Here is a 21,711-nt window from a genome sequence, read left to right as displayed (position 1 = left end):
AAAAAATATCCCCTGCCACCCTTTATAATACCAATCTGCACTATAAGCGGGTGCTGTGCTCATCTCACTAAAAGCAGACACATATACGCCAATTCTATCAAATTTCACACCATGTACTTAATTGACCACAGTTAATTAAATACTTGAAAACATATTACAGGCGGTGGGATATTGATTATCTCTGGTCAAACCCTGGATGAAAATAAGACTCACGGGGTGGCTTCCCTATCGGTAAGAATTAAAAAGGGCAATCCAGCAAATGACATCAAAATACATCTCAAAACCGAAGAAGACATCATCAAATAAGGCAAAGAATGCATGCTATTGGTGTTTGTTAGTGATCCAGAACTAGGTTAAGACAACTGTTCCTTTCCTCTAAATCGGTTGGCACATTTAAGCTCTTTTGTCATGCCAGTTCTCTCTGAATTCTATGGTCACCAAGCAGCATGGGCTTGCCTCCTACAACCCTAATTACCACTTAGACTGCTGCTATAACAAGTACTCAGGCTAGCTGAGGCTCAGAGGCCACATCCTCTCTTGAAATCTGGTACCGAACTCAAGTGGAAAATGGCATAAAAACCTGAGGACACTGCATTGCATTCAGCAGTGCTGACAGAACTGCTCTGTAATAAAATTGTAATAAGATATGCATCTGACAGGACTACAATTCCCAGAAATCAAAGCAAAGGCATGATGAGGTACTCCTCCATGGACTGGACAAACCCTTAAGCTCTGCATCATCTCATCCCTGCTTTCTCAAGTTCCATCACAGAATGTTTGGCCACAAGGAAGCACGTGAAACAGCTATTCACTCAAGAACCACTCAGAGAGACAACAGAGAAATTATTTCCTAAAGCCTGAATTGGCCTCATCTTAGTATATGGCATGGGTCGTGTGAGGAGAAACTGCCCACAGGCAAAACTGGGGATTAGCACATTTTTCAGCTACCAGTGATGCTTCTCATATGATAAACCTAGCTATGCCTGGCTGGCGAGCCCTAACGAGGTCAAAAACCTTTGCTGCTTTTCTTGCGTTCCATTCAGATTGGACTTGGTCCGGCAGTTCGGGCTGGACTGCCATCATAGGAGCAGGGTCAAGACTGGTTTGCAAACGCCTGGGTCAAAACGTAGGTGCATTTGTGCAAAATAACAATGAGCTGGGATGTGGCCGGAGTGATTACCAGTGGCTGAGATTAATTCAAGCATTCCATCCATTAGTTTTTGTACAATCCAGTGTCCCGGAATATAAAGGCAAAGATTTTCACTAAGACTGAGTCTGTGCTATACCGAGAGAAGTAAGTCCGAAGATACCATTTGAAGATATTTCTACTTGCCTTTGCGGGTCTCTTCTCAACCACCCCTAACAAAGTTACATATGATCATGGTACTAGAACGTAATAGTTTATATGAATACTGTTCACCTTCGGTCTGTCAATTGGATTTCCTAATCGTGGTATTGGAGAAGGTGTCCTCTTCCTGGGTCAATTTCCTGATATATGCACAACAATCTAACTATATTTTGGATATGTCACACCTCCCAAATCCCACCATTGTGCCATGTTGATTATGAATTACAAGCATAAAGCTCTGATAAGTAGCATACTTGCTTGCCGAAATGTGTGCTTATGTATAAAATTCCAGTTAATGAACTGATGCTAAAAGTACTTCAGTACTGCAGCAAATCTGTTGAAAAGATATGTAATCATTTAGGTGCACACATGCAGAAGCTTCCAAAAACATGTGGATTTGCTCTGAATATTAATTACCTTTTATGTCATGGATCAGCCTCTCATTTAAAATGTTACAAACATGCTAGTGTATCTGTAAAGCACACCATCACCCACAAGGGTATCCTGGCACTGAGCAGGTGTGTGTGTGTGCCTAACCATACCTTATAGTAAATTGGCTAATAGAAACGTCAGGTCTTCAGCTTCTTGAGGAATTCAGGCTCGCCCATGATCTAGGCAAAGAATTGTTCTAAAGGCAGCCAGTGAGAAGGGATGCCCCTCGTCTTAGTGTTGGTTTAGTATAAAGGCATTCAACTAGTGTTATAATAGTGGCAGGTGTGGCTGGTCAGTGGTTGTCCAATACTATAGTTAGTTTGCAGCATATGAATGTTTCTCTGTGTGCATAGTTCGAGGTGCCTTTTTGATTAAATCACATTCTAGAATGTTAAAGTTGATTTTAAAATGTTAGACTCTAGACTAATAGCCAATATTGAAACAAATTTAAATTTGTGTTTTATGAAAGATTAATGACTTTGAAAATGTGTGTAAATGAGAAACATTCACTTTTCTGTTATGTCTAATGTAATGCAGTAACAAAGCTTTTACAATTTTAAATGAAATGTTTCACTTATATTGATGAAATATTAATTGCTGAATTTTTAAGTTACATGTGTTTTATTACCAATCATTATTCAATCGCATTTTATATTTTTCTTCTGTTAGCATAACTGAGGCCTACAAGAGCTTGCAATCTCCAGTCATGTAAATGTGCTGAATTGTTTTTTTATAACCTGAAGCCTGTTTTCAGATTTCTTTCCCATGAGAAGCAAAGTCCCATCTGTAAAAAGTCTATTGTTTAACTGCAGAAGAGCAGTACACATTTGCTCTTAAAACTGATATAATGCAGGAATATGGACTGAAATCACATGATTTTAATGTCTCAGATATTTCTATTAACTTTCTGCATCATTCTTCTAGAATGTTTAGTTTTATTGATGCTAGTGGCCCCAAACTTATTTCGTCATCTTGGCCTACCCTTGGTTACTATATATCTCTATATTTGGGTTTTGCGCATAGTCTACATGACTTTGACCTTGTGTTTGTAAGAAAGCTTTGAACTATATTCCCAACTGGAGTTTTCCTTCCATGGCCACATCGGCCATGGTGTCTAAATTATTGGGGTGGCATTGAAGTAGTATGTTGATGGTCCACCACACATCTCTCTGGGTCAATGGTCCATCGACCTAGTTGTGCATTTGATTCCTGTGAAGGATGAAAATGTCGTTCACAGGTAACACCACTACTTTTAGGGTAATAAACTCCCTGTCTGCAAAACCAACACCCAACTCTAATCAAAAACTAATTGCCCAATTCCTTGAAACAGAAACCTAATCTGTGACTGTTAACTTGTACAAATATTGCCCAAATATTTCAAAAGCAAGCTGCTGCAAAAACAGAGAATGAGCCAGGTGAGTTAATTGCCATTATTAATTCTGGAAGCTTAATGTACCCAAAATTAAATGCAGGAATAATCTGCGTTCATTCACCTTACTAAAAGATGAAACTTAGATAACTACTGTCACAGCAGAAATCTTGTTATCTACTACTGTGCTGAACAGACTAATTATGGAACACTTACAGGATCTAGTGATTCACCTCAAAACTGCAGTCAAAGGGTGGATTTAACTGAAATCACAGTATGACAAGCTGGTGTGAAGTGAGGCTCAATATCAGATGTGAACAGTACACGCAATTAGAAATACACAGTCAGTCATTCACTCCAACCCGATATTTGTATGTGTTTAAAATAGCCATTTAATCTCAGACACACAAGAGAAGATAATAACAATGTTGAATTCAAATGTTTCTTCCTTTCAAAGATTAAAACTATTCAACAGTGTGCTAATCTTTCTTTGAAAATCTAATAGCATGCCAGCAACGCAAGGGTTTATAACAATCACCTAGTGAGTGCTTGCTGCAAATCTGTATTCTGTAATTACAAAAAATCTACCTTACTGACAAAGCTTGCGTTTTCACAAAAACTTTTGCATTATTCAATATTTGAACATATAAAATGTTACCTTTAGTTCAAATAGCACTGATCTACAAACACAACAACTTGGTTATAAGAATTGCACTGAAACCTGTTCGGTTAGCACTGTCTCTGGATAGAAATGTGAAAAAACAATATGTTTTACATGAATATGCTTCAGATAAACCCTGACACAGAAAGGACCCCGGCACCTGTTGAGTTTATTCTACAGTAAGGTCTGCTTCCCCTTAGCAAAACAAGCCTCTCAGGACGCATTTATCTTCTGTCACAAGAGAACACGTGTATAGTTCCTCAGCTGAATGTATCACGAAGCACTTTTAGCCAGCCTCCTACTAACTGGTAGCAGTTTCAGAGGGAGTCCAAAGAGATAGAAGATCTGAGAACTCCTGGAGTCAAAGAGTAGGCAAACAATCTGAATGACCAGACACTGCCAGATGATTGTTTAGGTACTGCAGGTAAGTAAAATTACTTGGACAAGAGGGAGAGAGGGAGAGAGAGAGAGAGAGAGAGAGAATGAATTCTCCCACAAAGCAAGTCATAAACCCATTAAACATTCACCTTGTTATACCCTGTACCAGAATAAATAATTCATTCAGACAGGTTCTTATGCTGTCAAGGACAGATGCCACATTGTGCTGCTAACAGATCTTCAAAGGTTTTCCTTCATTATCACTACAGTCTTGTTTTATCCCGAATATCATACACAAAGTTGAAGAATGAGGACATTATACTCCTATTCCAGTATAATGTCAGCAATTAGACTTCGATGGAAGATTAGTATTCAATATCTTCTTGTCTCTCACTCATGAGTACTGAGGTACAAAGCCATAGATGTTCCTTAGTAACTTTCCATCCGTTTGAGGAATGTCTGTGAAACTCTGCAGACCGGCTTTCCAAGTTTCATAGTCAAGAGTACTGAAAGTTGAGGCATTTGGTCAAGGGGGCACAAAGTGGGCTTGAAATCCAAAGTATTTTACACAAACTTTTGTATTTCGTGTAGAGTGAAAATGGCCAATTTGAATTTGCTGAAATTTGGTGATATAAGGGTGCGCAGATGATTCTTTTAGGTACTGCAGCTCAGCAGAGTACCTATTTCTTAAGTTATAATGTTTTTCAACTTAGTGATTTCTTGTAAAATAACATTACTACAAGTAGCAAGGAAGCCCGAAAAATAAAGTAGGCTGCATATGTAAAAGGTCAGATTAACTACATGGACAACTGAAAGACCCATTTATGGTCACATCCTAATGGGAGCTTATAAACAAATATGTTACAAATGGAATATATCTTAAACTACATGAGTTTTCTGTGCACGTTCTCTGGCTCACAAAATAAAGGTGTCCCAACAAGCCGAACAAAAAATGCTTTTCTTCTGCACCAGTGTGCCCCAAAATGAAAAATTGCTGTAGCAGCGAACCACACAGATTACTATTTTAAGAACATGATAATTGGCCACTAGGAAAAAAAAAAATCTCAGTTTTTATAACAATGATTGCTTTTCATTCCCTTCGATCTTCATATGTACCAAAATCCTACTAAAAGTAGCAAGGAAGGCCAAAGAATAAACTAGACTTCATATGTAAAGTTTCAGATTTACTATATGAACTGAAAGACCCATTTATGATCACATGCTAATGGAGATCTATTAACAAACAAATACAATAGATAAAAAAGAAAGAAATCATAATAAATCTTGATTGCCACTCTATAGTTATAGTTAGTATTCCCAAAGATAGGAATTCCTCAGATATTATCCACTAAATAACTTTCCACCCATTTGATGAATCCCCACAAACCTTTCCAGGCCTATACCATTTTCTACATTTTGAGATGAAATACAATTTTGTGTTGAATAGTTAAGGGAGTACAAAGATAAGGGGGGGTCCCAAGGTGCGTTTTTCCAACAAAGCATCTTCCATAGACTATTGTAATTCTATATTAAGGTGCAGAGATGATGCTTTTTGGATACAGCAGTTAAGTAGGGTAATCATTTTTTAAGTTATAAGACATTTAAACTTAGAGGTATATGTCACTGTGGTACTTTCACAGAATTTCACAAAGGTTTGTGAAACTATCACAGTACATGGCTGTAAACTAATTTAAAACTATGTAAAAAACATTCCCCTACTTACCACCACTAAAATACAGTGGTAATAGTTAGGGACCTCCTGCTTACCTATATCTAAGGTTCTAACACAAAGTGTAGTAAAAACAATATAGCTGCCTTTTGATTCTCTCTCAAAAAAAAAAAAAAACACCCAATATACACTTGCTTGTCATCGTCATGTACCACAGTATACTGCAAAGTTATCACAGTGTACCATGGTCTATAACTAAGGCCTAGCTGTGTTACAGGATTGCAGTACCCTTGCATCACTCACAGTATTGCATTGGCAATGCAATACTTAAGTCAGATTTACATAGTAACGCAAGGCTACTGTGTGTGGTCCCGAATTGACTGGTAAATCTGGAGAAAAGCAAGGCAGCACAATTTGCTGTTTTGCATCTCTCCACACCGTAATCTACACTGGTGCACAATTATGTATACATCCATATTCCAAGCCACTGTAGTCACTCCACGTCTCTCTACTGTACAGTAGTCTACTCTACGCAATTTCAGTGTATGGCACTCCACTCTACACCACTTAATTCTACGCTATTTGGTTGGACCTCACTCCAATCTATGTCATTACACTGAATGCTATTACACTCTGTCCCACGCCACAGTATGCCACTTCAGTCTTCACCACTCCATTATACGCCACTCTACTGTACACTACTAAACTATACACTATTACACTCTATGCCAATCCTCTGTACAACACTTCACGCCACTCCACTCCACTCTACGCTATTACACTGTATGCAGCTTCACTCTGCCCCCTGCTCCACTCCACTATATTATACTCCAGTAAATGCTACTCTACCTTATTTCACTGTACGCTCTTCGACTCTAAGCTACTCCAGTGTAGGCAATTCGGTCTAAGACACTTTCAACGCTATTCGATTGGATCCCACTCCAATGTACACCACTTCACTGTATCCTATTACACTCCTCCCCACCACTGTATGCCACTCAAGTCTACACCACTCCACTGTACACTAATCCACTCTACACTATTACACTGTACAAGACTCTGCTCTACGCCACTCCAGTCTATGCTATTACACGGTACGCAACTCCACTCTACACTATTCCATTGTATGCAACTCCACTCTACACCTTTTCAGTGCATGCCACTTTGCTGAATGCCACTCCATGCCTCTTCCGTGTACGCCACTCCGCTGAATGCCACTCCATGACTCTGCCGTGTATACTTATCTACTGAATGCCACTCCACTATATGCTACTCCAATACATTCTACTCCACCCTACCCCACTGTACGCTTACACTTTACCCCATTCTAGTGTACGCCGCTTCAGTCTGCACCACCCCACTGTATACAGACTCCACTATACGCTATTCCAGTCTACGCCACTCTACTGTACACCACTCTACTCTATTCCACTGTATGTTATTCCACTATAAGCTACTCTACGCCACTCCAGTGTATACCACTCTACTCTACACTAGTACATTGGACACTACTTCACACCACCCCACTGTACGCAACTTCAATCTTTGCACCTCTACTATGGTATTCTTACTCTACCTCACTCCACTGTACCACACTCTGCTATATATTATACTGTACCCAAGACACTACTCCAATCTAAACCACATCACAATACACGTCTACGCTATTAAACTATGCCACTCCACTGTACGCTACTCCACTACACAGTTCCACTTTATGTCACCACTGTACACTACTCAACTCTACGCCAGTCCAGTGTACTCACCTCTACTTTACAAAACTCTACTGCACTCTGTGCCATTTTATTAGACTCTACTTCACTTTATCCCCGTACACTTCACTGTCCAAATTTGCACTCTACGCCTGTACACTCTATTGTACAACGCTCTACTTGACAACAGTTTCCAACACTGTACGACAGCCCTCCACTTTACTGTACAAGAAACCACTTCAATTTATAACAGTTTCAGGGGTGTAGAATTCAATAAAATATCTACTTGCCCATGAGATAGGTTGCTTCATAAATCTACTGAAAAAAAATCTACTTGTCCCTTTGGTGCCATGTAGTGCGGGACAAATTATGGCAGCAATCTAATTATATAAGAGATCGGATAATAGCCTCTCTGATTATGACAGGGCTAATACTATAGTAGGGCTTGAATACTAGCAATTTCCTTATTTTGCCACTTTTCACAGATCTACATACTGGGGCTGGAGGTAGCGGTAATCAATAGTTGTAGGGTTGGAAGGCCCTCCCGAGTCTGTGTAAACCCTAGTAACTTACATGTTTTAAGGGTCTTCGCCAGCTCTTCTCTAATCTTTTCCAAGAATACTGTTGTAAATGTACTCCGGACAAGGTCAGAAATAAACCTTTTTTTCCCCAGAGTTGGGGAAAAAAAGTGGTTGGAGAGAAAGTGAAGTTGTAAATGCTCAACAGATTTTCGCATGAGCAAATCTACACATGCACATTTGCATCTGCTAAACTATAGTTCACAAATATTTTCTAGGAGTACAATTTCCTGGTCTACTTCCGTACATTTCTGGGAATTCAAGAAATACATAAACCTGCCTTCTCGAGATGCCTGTGACTGCTAAGAAAATTAAATATTATTAACAGATTAATATGTAGATAAATAAAGCGGCTAAATGTACAGCTGAAAATTTTAAAACTTACTGTAAAGGTCAAGGAATTTGAAAGCTAAAAATTAAAATAGTATCCTCAGATTGACTGGGAGGAGTGCAGGTGCATCAAACAGAGTATAGTGCGGACGGTGTGTTTCAAATGAATTTAGAAAAGCTCTAACCTTCCTCTTAAAATTATTTATTTATATTTCTCTTGCAAATTACATAAAATGTGTTATCAATTGTGTATGTGATTGACAAATGCTTGTTTCTGTATTTTTTGTGTAATTCTTTGTGTTTCAAATCATAAACAATGTTTTGGCTTAGTGGGAGTACCAGTGTTCCAGTAATGACTCAGTGGGAGGTCCCCTGATTCCAATAATGATTCAGTGGGGGTTCCAGTAATGATAAAGTGGGGGCCCACAGAAGTCAAATGGTTGGGAATCACTGATTATACCATAGGTGCACTTTTATGACTTTCTTTAAGAATTGGGCCCCTAATTAGGGCTAGCGTTAACCAAAACCTTTTGTTTGTATTGAAAATTCTCTCTCTCAATACATCTGTCGCCTGGCATTACTGTGAGACAACAATCTGCTCTTTCACAAGGAGCATATCGGTACAGAAAGTAGTTTTATTCAGTGCCAGGAGCTACTGTGGCAAAGTGTGCTTTTTGAGACCAAAAAATATTTTGGTTTTTGCCAATGTTTTATTTACAATGGTGAGGGCCCATAAGCTCTCACAAGAATAAAGTTTACAAAAGCCATGTCAAAACAAGACACTCACTGACAAAACCAGAAGACTGACCACCAATGTCGGACCTATTGGCTTTGCGAATGCCTGTTTATTTCCCACATAATCTTGTTACGTGGTTACACTGATTTTCTGCTATGATTATTTTTTGGGATGCTTGCATGCATCAACACTTTTTACCAAATGATCCTTCAAGGAAATGGTACCTAAACTTTCACAGTAATTTAGCAAAACATTTTTTCCTAGTTGCATTTTTTATGAATATTTTATTTTGAAAGCAAAGAATCTTCGATTTGAGCTATAGCTTCTGCAAATATGTGCATATAATCAGAGAGCATTCGGGAAGCATTATACATAGCCTCATATTGATGAACTTTTCAAACGTGTGTACAAGTTTTTACTGGAACCACTGTAAATAGTGCAGTTCAGCTTACATTTACCCTAATAATAAAGGTAACATAAGTCCCTAGTAAATGGTACCCCTGCTACCTAGGGCCTGAGGTACTAAAGAAGGTCCCTAAGGGCTGCAGCACGAACTCTGCCATCCTCAGGGACCCCTCACCAAATGCTCACAGTGTTGCCATTGCAGACTGCATGTCTTAGTGCGGACAAAAGAGAAAATAAGACCTGCCACACATCCCCGTGTGCCAGTTCCCCTACCACTGCATATCATATTTGTAAGTCACCCCAACAGAAGGCCTTCCAGCCCCAAGGTAGGGTGCATTACATCACATGAGGGCATATCTGGAAGAAAAGATATGCCCCTGCTATGTCTGTTGATTTTTAGACATAGTAAGTGAACAGGAACACCATTTCGGATACATGGGCTGGATACTGGTCAATACGAGTTTCCCAGCTACATGAAGGCTTCAATGGGATGTTGGGGGTTCAACTGGGGATGTTTGGTATGAAACATCTTGTATTAATAAACCCCCTCACTGGTTCCAGTGAGGGGATTTATTAACACATGCAAACAGATGGCACCTTAGAGGTACCGCAATGAATGTTTGACAATGTTCAGCATTCCGTCCATCACTTGTTGTTTTTGCATTTGTCGCCCTAAGTGGGAAGGGTATGCCCAGACGTGGGTCCCGTGCTTCCCATGCCACTGGATTCAAGCTAGCCTGGCTGATGAGGGGTGAAACCCCGAAACCGGTCCCAGGGTGCTTGTTTCCAGTCCAGGGAAGACCTGGCCTAGCAGTTCGGGCTGGACTGTTCCCATGGGGAACAGGGTCAAGACTGATTTGCATATGGCTGGGTCCAAACTGGAATGGCATGGGCAGCAAAAAAACAATGGATTAAACCCAGATCTGTGACTGGGGGTGAATGTTTGACAATGTTCAGCATTCCGTCCATCACTTGTTGTTTTTACCTTAGAGGTACCCCCTGAAAACCTAACCAAATGCTAGTGTGTTGACTGACTGGTCTGAACCAGCACAGCCAACCTAGACAGATTTCTGACCTCCTGAGGTGACAGCCAGCGCTCTTGTTATGTTATGTTATAATGGTTTATATAGCGCCTAACTGCCAACGGCCTCGTAGCGCTTATACTGCCATAGCGGTGACATACTGTTTATGTTTATACGAGGGATTTAAATTTTAAATAGCCAAGTCTTCAATTCCTTCCTAAACGACATCTCTTGAGGGTTTACTCTCATCTTGAGAGGGAGATTATTCCAAAGCAAAGCGCCTTGGTATGCTAACGATCTTCCTCCCCATCTGGCTTTCCTCGTTGTTGGAATTATGCCCAGATTAGCTGAGGAGGATCTAAGTAGCCTGGCTGGAATGTAAACCTGTGCCAGTGTTTTCAACATTTCAGGTCCCTTATCAAATATGGATCTATGAAAGTGGCACAGGGTCTTAAACTGGATCCTTTCAGCTACCGGGAGGCAATTCTTGGCCGTATCGAATGTTGTTTAGGAATGTTTAGTAGCAGACGAGCTGCAGCATTTTGTACCCTTTGTAATCTATGAATTACATATTTCGGGGAGCCTATAAACAAAGCATTGCCATAGTCAATCCGAGCGCCTATCAGTGCCTGGACAACCATTCTTCTGGCTGGGAATGGTAAAATAGTTAAAACCTTCCTCAGGGTCCTTAGCAGAGCAAAAGCAGTTCCTGCTATTCTATTCGCATGTTGGGCCATTGAGAGGAGAGGATCCAGCCAAACCCCTAAGCTTTTAATGAGACATTTAGGGGGTGGAAGGGTAGGCACCCCTCTCAGAAGGCTGAGATTGGAGGGGGGAATTTTGTTTCCAAAAAACATAACCTCAGTTTTGTCATCGTTGAGCTTTAATTTACTTTCAGACATCCATGTTGCAACTGCTTTCATACAAGGACCTAGTGCTGAGCCCATATCTGGGCAGGCCTTGGAAAAAGAGACTATCAGTTGCGTATCATCTGCATATGATGCTAGATTCAGTCCGAAAGACTCAACTATACCTGCTAGTGGCCGCATATAGATGTTGAAAAGTAATGGACTTAAGGCCGAGCCCTGCGGAACCCCACAGCTACTGAAGGTGCTCCTAGAAATATACTCTCTATCGAGTACCTGAAATGACCTCCCATATAAAAAAGAGCAAATCCAGTCTAACGCGGTTCCAGCAATTCCACATCCTCGCAATCTGTCTATGAGGATTTTTAGATCAACTGTATCGAAGGCCGCACTTAGGTCAAGGAGGATAATCGCGGTTTCCATACCTTTGTCCATCCTTTTCCTTGCTTCTTCTGTAATGGCAATCAGTGCGGTTTCTGTGCCATGTTTAGGTCTAAAACCCATCTGGGTCGGGTGTATAAGTTTATTTTCTTCCAGGAGCGTGGATAACTGGGAGTGTAAGTGTTTCTCCGCAAGTTTGGCAATTAGAGGCAGTAATGAGATTGGTCTATAGTTGCTCAAAATCTTAGGATCTAGATTAGTTTTCTTCAAGAGTGGCTTGACAATGGCTTGTTTCCAGTGGTCAGGTACAATGCCGTCACTCAGTGAGGTGTTAATGAGTTTCGTTATTATCGGCCCTAATGCTGATATTCCCAAGGATAAGATCCGGGGGGGGGCTAGGGGGGGGGCAGGATCTAGTGGGGAGCCCGATTTCGTTGAGCTCAGTAAGTTAATAACTCTATCCAAACTAATAGGTGTAAAGTTTGTGAGAAGAGTTACCTCCCCGACCTCTTGGCTCATCCTCTTCTGATCTTTACTAGGGGAATTGGGGAAGGCTAGATAAATATTCTGAATTTTATTTAGAAAAAAACTAGCCAGATCATCTACATGTTGTTGAGGGGAGTCCCTAATTTCTGCTTCCTCCCTTGGATAAATAAGATCTTTTAGGGCATTAAAGATCTCCTTGGGTGAATTAGCTGCTGCTTCGATTTTTCCTGAGTAATAGGTCGCCTGAGTTTTTTTAATTTCCAAATGATATTCTCGAATCAGATTTTTATATTCCCTTTTCATGGATTCATCTTGGGTGCATCTCCATCTCCTCTCTTGCTTCCTACACTCTCTTTTCTTCTCTAATAGGCATGCATTGTACCATGGAGCCGACTTCTTTCGACAGGTGCTTTTGGACAAGGAGAGAGGTATAATCTCCTCTAGGCTGTCCTCTATCCATTTATTAACAGAGTGCGAGAAATCTGTTATGTTATTTATATTTTTACTTCCTGGTCTATTTTTCTCCAAAGCGGAGATGAAATCTGTGGATTTTAATCTGTGCCATTTCCTTCTGCGGGGGGGGCCCCCATGTGGGTCATCCTGTAGCGAGTGGAATGTACTTCCATTTCTAGAAGGAAGTGATCCGACCATGCTAGCGGGCAAGATGATAGAAATCTTATACTTGGGTCATTAGAGAATACCAGATCAAGTGTATGACCCTTAACATGAGTAGGGCCTTGAATAAGTTGTATTAAGTCACATGCATTCATGTCTGCTATCAGCATCTTAGTGGACGCATTATCTGTGTTCTCAGCATGTAGATTAAAGTCACCCAGCACTAAGAAGTTTAGTTTAGTGTATATTAGTTGTGAAATGTTTTCTGCTAGTGACATTATGAAATCTCCCATGGGACCAGGAGGACGGTAAATCAGAACACCCGAAAGGGTGTAATGAGGGTTCACATTAATGGCGAACGACATGCTCTCGCAGTCTTTGATTAGGGTGGGAGCGGTACTGATCTTACACGTGTCTCTGAAAATGACTGCAATGCCTCCCCCTCTACTAGGTCTGTCCACTCTGCTGATCTTATAACCTGTGGGAAGGGCCATAACGACATCTGGAGCAGAGCTTTCATCCAGCCAGGTTTCTGTTAGAAACAAGGCCAGGGGTTTAATTTGTTCAATTAAAAGATGAATATCCATTATATGAGCTCCTAATGAGCGACAATTAACTAGGAAAATGGATGATTTATCGGAATTCTCTGCTTGTCGATGGCCTGTGTGCCTATTGAGTGACCATGCACACCTAGAGCATCTAAATTTGACCTTATGTGGGTCTAGGCTTTTACTACACAGGGCATGAGATTTATTGTTAAGGAGAAGTAATTCATCTTTAGAGTAAGTGATAACTACCTTTTCAGTTAGGACTCGAGCATAATTTCTTGGCTCTTGGCTTGTTCTGGCGCGGACGGGCGCAGACGGGCTTGCCTTTGGCGCGCCGCGATCATAGTGTGACTAAATAGCTCTCTAGCAATAGAAGCTAGAGTGCTAACCCCCAAAATGGCGGCGGTAAAAACGAGTTTTCTATATATTAAAACGAGCGTCTAGCTCATTCAGGAGCAAAGTGCAAAGTGCAATTTCAATTCAGTTTCAGTTCATCAGATTCAAAGTTTCACAAATCACATTGACATTAAAATTCAGTTTAAACAGTATCCCGCCGATATAGCCAAGCGTGGGAGAGGCACAGGGAACCTCTGCCTACCTTCCGCTGCACGCCGCGATCATAGTGTGACTAAATAGGTCTCTAGCAATAGAAGCTAGAGTGCTAACCCCCAAAATGGCGGCGGTAAAAACGAGTTTTCTATATATTAAAACGAGTGTCTAGCTCCTTCAGGAGCAAAGTGCAAAGTGCAATTTCAATTCAGTTTCAGTTCATCAGATTCAAAGTTTCACAAATCACATTGACATTAAAATTCAGTTTAAACAGTATCCCGCCGCGATCATAGTGTGACTAAATAGCTCTCTAGCAATAGAAGCTAGAGTGCTAACCCCCAAAATGGCGGTAAAAACGAGTTTTCTATATATTAAAACGAGCGTCTAGCTCCTTCAGGAGCAAAGTGCAAAGTGCAATTTCAATTCAGTTTCAGTTCATCAGATTCAAAGTTTCACAAATCACATTGACATTAAAATTCAGTTTAAACAGTATCCCGCCGATATAGCCAAGCGTGGGAGACGCACAGGGAACCTCTTGGAGAGCAGGAACTGATGTGCACATCACTTTTCAAGTTCCTCCATCTTGTTTGGGATGGAATTATTATTCTAGGGACAGGTTTATGTCCACTTTCAAGTGGAAGTGGTCACATAGAGGGTGTAGTCACCCTAACAGTAGAAAACCCTTTGGCTGCTACCTGGCACTCCCTGTAACGCCCCTAAATTGAGTATTTAGGTGGCATCCTAACCCAAGAACTCAGATTCAACAGATCAAGAGAAGAAGGACAACAAAGAGTCACTGCCTGGTTAGAACAGCAGAAGAGTTGTAGACTTTTTGGCCCAGAACCTGTTGGCCCGCAAATCTTTTGACAATCGCAACAGAGTGACTTGTCCTGCAAAGCTGGAGAACTACCAAAGCCTTGAGTAGTTTGCCAGCATCTCAATAATCATCACAGTGTACTTTGGACTAGAGGAGCTACTTCCATGTATCCGCAGTCACCAAAAAGCAGAGTCCGGTACACCACCTTGAAGCTCCCCGGCCCGACCGACCCCGCTGACAAACAGGGGAAAGTGCTCATGTTCTGGAGGACCAGATCTGTCCCCCAACCAAGTGTGAAGACATAAGAACCAACTGGAGCCATGCAGCACAACCCCAGAGGTACTGGAAGCCCTGCACCAAACACCAACAGTAAGAGTCCATTCCAGATTCCCATTGCACCAGGAGCAAGCAGCTGCCGAAGCACACCAGAACCACTGAGACCCACTTCATGAGTGGCCTGCAGTCTTGATTTTGCCCCTGCCAGCAGTTGGCCCCTAACCCAAGGAGCATCTTTGCATACCAGTCCAGCAACCCGAACCACTTTGCACCCGAGCCGCCTGCTATAAAATCACGCACCTATGAACAGAGTATTGTCACCTCACTCACCACACATTAACTATAACTCAGGCATTTTCCATGCACTGTTTATACCCTTGCATATTACATCACTTACAGTATGTGAAATCATAACATTCATACAGGCACATAACTAATCTAATTATATTATTTGTTGCAAAACAGTGCATGGTAGAGCGGTGAGATATAGTTAGGGTTGTCTGGTTAGCGAACTCAAAAGAGTGTAACAAGGTATGTTACTTATAAAACTTTCATTTACAATATGTCAACCATCTTCAAATTGCTATAACCATAACCTTACTATTTTTAAAGTGTGTGTAGCTTAAACTTGGTTTGCATAGGGAAAATAAGCTTTCCTCACTATAAATCAGCTTTAACCTTTGTTTTTTCATTGAATATTATATATACGCACACACACACACACACACACACACACACCCTCCCACTCCCCCTCCCCCCCCCCCCCTCCAGAAGTATGAAAAGGGCCTGAGCCTGGTATGGGATGAACTATGATCCTGTTTTTTTAATATCTGAAGTTCTTGTAGTCCCATGTGTGGTTCTCTCCAATAAAGTACTGCCTGCTGCTAAAATTGCACTACCTCTTAAGTAGACAAACTAATTTAGAGGTGCCCCGGCACAAAGCTCACTGTGCAAGATAGTGGAGAGAACTTGGCCCTCTTGGAAACTGAAGTCAAAATGTTACAGGTTTACGTGACCAGAACTCCTTCCCTCCCCACTCCTTATGGAAAGCAAGGGCCAACCCAAGTTTGGAGATACTGTCAAATTTAACAGATGAGCCCACCACATAACCACATGTAGCAATGTAAATACCCCCTTAAAAATGTAAACAAATAAAACGTGTAAAAAACAAGTTATATTTGCGAATGTAGCTCAAGGTTGATTGAAGATGGCAAAAACCTTCCTATAATGCAAATCTTGTTCACACATTTTCAAGCATCTAAACAGTGCAATTGTGAAGATCATGGGAAGTCTCACCCTCACAAGAGAGAATATCAAATCATCAGAATGTATTTAAATGTGGCACAACAATACTTTACTACTTCCCAGGTGATCAGTACATCTGTCAGACGACTGAAGGGATGACCTGCTTCTCAAACAGTCACAGCTTGTGCTTCAATTGTTAACATGCATGTGCATTAACGTGGTAGAATGATTGGTTTTTAAATATCTTTTAGTTTGTGAAAATTAAACTTGAGTGAGTAAATTGTGCTCGTGTGTCTATTCTTTTGCTAGTCTAACATGTTTACATGTTACATAATGCACAGGAAACTCCATGAGAATGACAGCCTGTTTTAATTTGCAGTACAATCCCCAAAGAGCTGAGAACTGTATAATGCAGCTACTTATATACAACAGAGTCAGACAACGGGAAGTTGCGTCTTACCACAGAAAGTCCAAGTTTCCATACGCAGAAGATACGAACCGCAACAGTATAACGAGAGATGAAGATTTTGTAAAATGTGAAGCAACAGTTGCTTGTGTTTGAGTGCAGCATGAAAAAAAAAACTGGGCATGAAATTGGGATCCTGAATTGAGTCAAGTTAGAAATGCATGATTTAATGGGTTAGAATGGCTATGGGAATAAGGTTTGGAAGGATAAAAAAATAAAAAATACAGAAAGTTTGTTAGAGAGGAAATAGAGTTCTTAAAGAAGAAGAAAAAACAAAAAGGAAAGCAAAGGATCCAGAGAAATATCAGGGGCACAAAAGGGGAGCTGAAGAGAAGGATATCAAGAGAAGAATAGTTGGGGGGAGGAAAATGAAATCAATAATCGGCTCAGAAATTATGCTCTGCGGTGAGGGTTTTTGTGTCTTCTCTAATCTCTGTTTAGCTTTGGTATCTCTGCAGTCCTTTTGGGACAAGCTGGCTAGTGTCCGCTCCAACAAAAGATGTCTTGTGTTTTTTTTGTTGTTGCAATTATTCGTTGTTGGCTATTTTTCCATCGGTAGATAGAAAGACTCGTACATGATCATGGCACTGAGAGCATTATTTAAAAAAATAATAATAATAACATAGCGCAACAAATAGCCAAGACAGACAACCATTGATACAATGTTCAAATGGTGGAGTGAAGTTGTCTGCAAACGTAACTACAGCCAGTGCACATTCACACAGCTATGTATGTCCATTTCATATGGATAGTTCTAAATCTGTACTTAACGGCACCTCAGAGATATATGGACAAAAGGAGACTTATTTTGACAGAATAAAAAAGTCTTTTGAGTTGCTTCAGGCATTCATTATGCTCCCTCCTCTAATGTAATTGTCGTCCATGCCCAGAAATGACAAATTAGTAGCATACACATTGGGTTCCCCCAACAACCATGTCAGTTCTAATACTGATGGCGCCTGCAGTAGATCACATCACCAACATTTTGACATCTTCTAAGAGGGTAAATTACTCACCCACACCTAGAAAGTGGGGTTGACACTAATTACATAAGCTGCTGAAAATAAATGAAAGAACGTGAATATTTTCTAGCTCCCTGACTTTAAGAATATGTGGAAACTTCTGAACATCTTGATTTCATTGGATGCACGAGAGCTGCACTGTACAAACTGGGCAAACTAAGGAGGAGTCAAGACATGGGACTTATTGGATGTGTTTGATACTGTGTAACATAGAATCCAGACATACCGTTCTGCCATGACTGTTGTGTCACGAAGAGCCACAAGTTGTTTTCCCCCTTTAAAGCCCCATCACCACAAATCATTAATTTCATATTCATTTCACCCTAAAGGTTATTCCGTGGTGCGTGGATTCTATGCAGAGCTCCACATTTTAGCTCATTGTATTTAAGTTTTATGTATAGCCATTTGCAAAACTTAGATCTTTTAGCTTCTTTGTGTTGCTGTATGCAGATGGTACACAACTGATCCTTTGCCCTGACACCACCCCACTCCCACATCAACCATCCAACAAAGGATGAGCACCATCTTCTCATGCATCATTTTCATAAGATTTGAGTTCTGGTAATTGCTCAGAAATTGCGGAACTACAATTACAGTAGGGTGAGATGCATGTAATCTCCTTGGCTGCTGCTAAAATTAAAAACCTTTGTTTACTGTGGTTAATGACTGTTACCTTTTGGTACAGCTTTCATTTGCCTGCTTTGAAAACTACTGCTGCTCTGTCAAATTATTCTATTTAACCCCATTACATTGTACAAGGAGCTTATTTATGGTCAAGGCCGGATTCTGGTATTATGGTACCTCAGCAGGCTCCACTCAACGTCAGCAAAACACATCCTCTAATTCAATTCCACTGTGGTCGTATAGCAGGCACTTCGAGGTCTACATTGCCTCACTGTCTCTCAAGAGTATTTTACTCAAAACACTTTCTATAGACTATTAATCTTTTTATTGATCTAACCTCAAGTTCATCTACAACGCTTTGTGACTTTACCATTCACTGAAACCTTTTTGTCTGCTTCTTCTGCTACCACCATGTAGATGTTCTGTTTGCAAGAGTAGAGCATTTTTTGTCTTGACCCGGGGCCAATAGAATGCCCACAAGCCATCTCTTTGACAGATAACTAACTATATAGCTCTTTGTACTGATTTACAAATATTTTTTTCTGCTGTCAATGGTTTGCTTATATCCCATGCTGGTTCTAGAGCAAAGAATCCACCCCATACAGGAGAGAGAATCAAAAGGAAAGCAATATAAAGAACTGCGACTATTAGGAGCCAAAATCTAATCCTAGAATTAGTCACAAAGCTTCTGGCGTGTTCCATTCCAAAGATAAATAAGCAAGATGGTAAAAGTTTAAATCACATAAATATGTTATTGCTGGACCTATTTGTATTCAGGTAATTAATGTGAAAAGCTCAACAGCAGTGAGGCCGTTGATGAAACAACTTTCATTGAGCAGCAGTAGATTCAGGTTTAAGTTTTGAAATTGTTTTGCACAACTGTCACTATTTCATAATAACAACCAAGATAACTGCTAGGAGCAAAGAACCTGCAAAGTCACTTATGCTCCAAATGCATACAGCAATGTAAAATAGTCAAAAAGAACTTTAAAACTATTCAAATATGTTTCTAAATATAGTTTCACTCCAGTTAGGATCCAAAAAGGCTGCACCGTGCTGAGGTTCCTGCAGAGGCTCCATTTCCTCACTTGCCTTAGTGCTAGCTGAACATAGACCAGGGCCTGTGTAGCATATGAAAAGCACAGGAGCATCAGATAATTGAGTCAATAACAATTGGAAAACTCGATGTACCCTCAATCAGGTCAATGCCCTGCACGCTATCTTAGAACCCCCTCGGCCACAATTCATAATGCCACAGAACAGTGGTTCCCAAACTTTTCACTTCTGTAGACCCCCCACTTTATGATCCCTGACTCATTATTGGAGTCCCCAGACCACAGGTTGGCAACCACTACCATAGAAGATGTGCAAGTGAAAATTCAGGGTTTATCAAGGCATCTGGTGCAGGTATAGGAGGTATCAACAGAGTCATCAGTGTAAATCACAAGGCTGAAAATTCAGGAGTAAACCACAAAAGCAGCCGTTCAGGAGATGGCAGAATTTAAAGACTGTGCAGTCCACACCATGGTGAAGTTAGGACAGCACTGGGAGCTGCTGTACAACTTGATAAGAGGAGCACAAAAATGTATCCCTACACCTGCCAGCTGGTCAAAGTATTGACCACTATTCAGAATGAACCATTTTTATCTCTTCACCACAAAAATATTTTTCTTGTTTAATTCATTGTATCGCAGAGGCTGAAACATGTCAACACATGAATAGACACATTTAGAATAGGGTAATAGGACTATAAAATACCTAGTTTCCCTTTTTTTTGTTTTTAACAATACCTATTTGTGCTGTGAATAAAGGGAAAAAGTGTTTGGAGGGAAAGTGAACATGTAAAAGCACACCAGATATTCACATGAGCAAGTCTACACATACATATTTTGCTTGTGCTAAAATTCAGTCCACGAGTATATTCTAGGAGTACAATTACCTGGCATACTTCTGTAAATTCCTGTTAATTCATGAAAGACGTAAATCTGCACTGATGCAAGGATATATACCATGAGTGCACTTTTGTGACTTTCTTGAAGAGTTGTGTCCCTAATCACGACTGGCTGGACCCTTTTGTTTTCATTAAATTTTTATCTCTCTCTCTATACATCTATTGGCTGGCTTCACTATGAGTGATGGCATTCTGCTTTCACAAGGAGCGTATAGGCACACAAAGTAGTTTTGTTCAGTGGCAGGGAATTAATATGGCAATGTGAAGTTTTTGAGCCCCAAAAATATTTTTGCCTTTTCCCAATGTTTGTTTGTTCCCACATCATTAAGGGTTTACAAAACACATGCGAAAACATTTTAGAATGATTGCAAAAGTTTTAAAAATAGAACTAAATGACATGTTCGGCTTACTTAAAGCTACTACGGCTGCTGCTTCCCTCTGAGCCCACCTGCCCCACCACTTCCTCTAAGGAGACTGACCCACAGGTTCCACTTTTCTCTGATGATATCATGGTGTCGCATCTACGACAGCTAACCTCCGCAATATGAAGGATTTGGGGGGGGATTATTTGGGTCTCGTGTATCTTATTTTTCTATACTACCTCAATTACGCTGCCGGCATCAAGGTTGTAGGCACGAAACTGTGTACGCTCAAATAGTTGGATCTCGGACACTGCCAGCCCTGTTGGATTGTAGGCCAACAGCTGTGTCTTAGCAATTTCTCCGAGGGCTTTAATAAACAGAATTGATTCATAAAAAAAGAGAGCTAAACAAAAATAAAATGTGTTGCAATCAATAAATCAGACTCTTGCCTAGGCAACAACAAAGTCACAGGATATCCCACAGACATTTACTAAAGAACACCTCCATTAGCAAGGTATCTGTTAAATCATGAAAAAAATAGCTCACAATCTGCTAAACCGCTAGACAGCAACACCCAAATACTTAAAGACCCAATACTGTTCATCTCATATTTCCTCCAAGAAACACTAACAGGCTATAATTTTAAAACCAATACTACTGGAGACCTGGGAATTTAATACAGCAATCCCAGGGTTCTTAACCTGTGGCCCGGGGACCCCTGGGGATCTGCGACACTTGGTCAGGGTGTCCGCGAGTGCTTAGAAAATTAAATAATATTAACTGATTAATAAAATGCTTATATAAAAAGAAGCAAAATTTAAGATTGAACATTTTTTAAACATTTTCTAAATGTGGAGGAATCT

At 40.5% G+C, this 21,711-nt stretch overlaps 1 protein-coding gene across 2 annotated transcripts in view; it reads right to left on the bottom strand.

The window, feature by feature from the left end:
* Positions 1-21,711, bottom strand: part of USP24 (ubiquitin specific peptidase 24) — a 1,409,949-nt gene that overhangs the window by 1,370,720 nt on the left and 17,518 nt on the right. The gene's annotated exons all lie outside the window — the stretch shown is intronic.

Source organism: Pleurodeles waltl, chromosome 4_2 (genome assembly GCF_031143425.1).
Source record: "Pleurodeles waltl isolate 20211129_DDA chromosome 4_2, aPleWal1.hap1.20221129, whole genome shotgun sequence".
Lineage (NCBI taxonomy): Eukaryota > Metazoa > Chordata > Amphibia > Caudata > Salamandridae > Pleurodeles > Pleurodeles waltl.
This window is presented reverse-complemented; position numbering and strand designations above follow the sequence as displayed.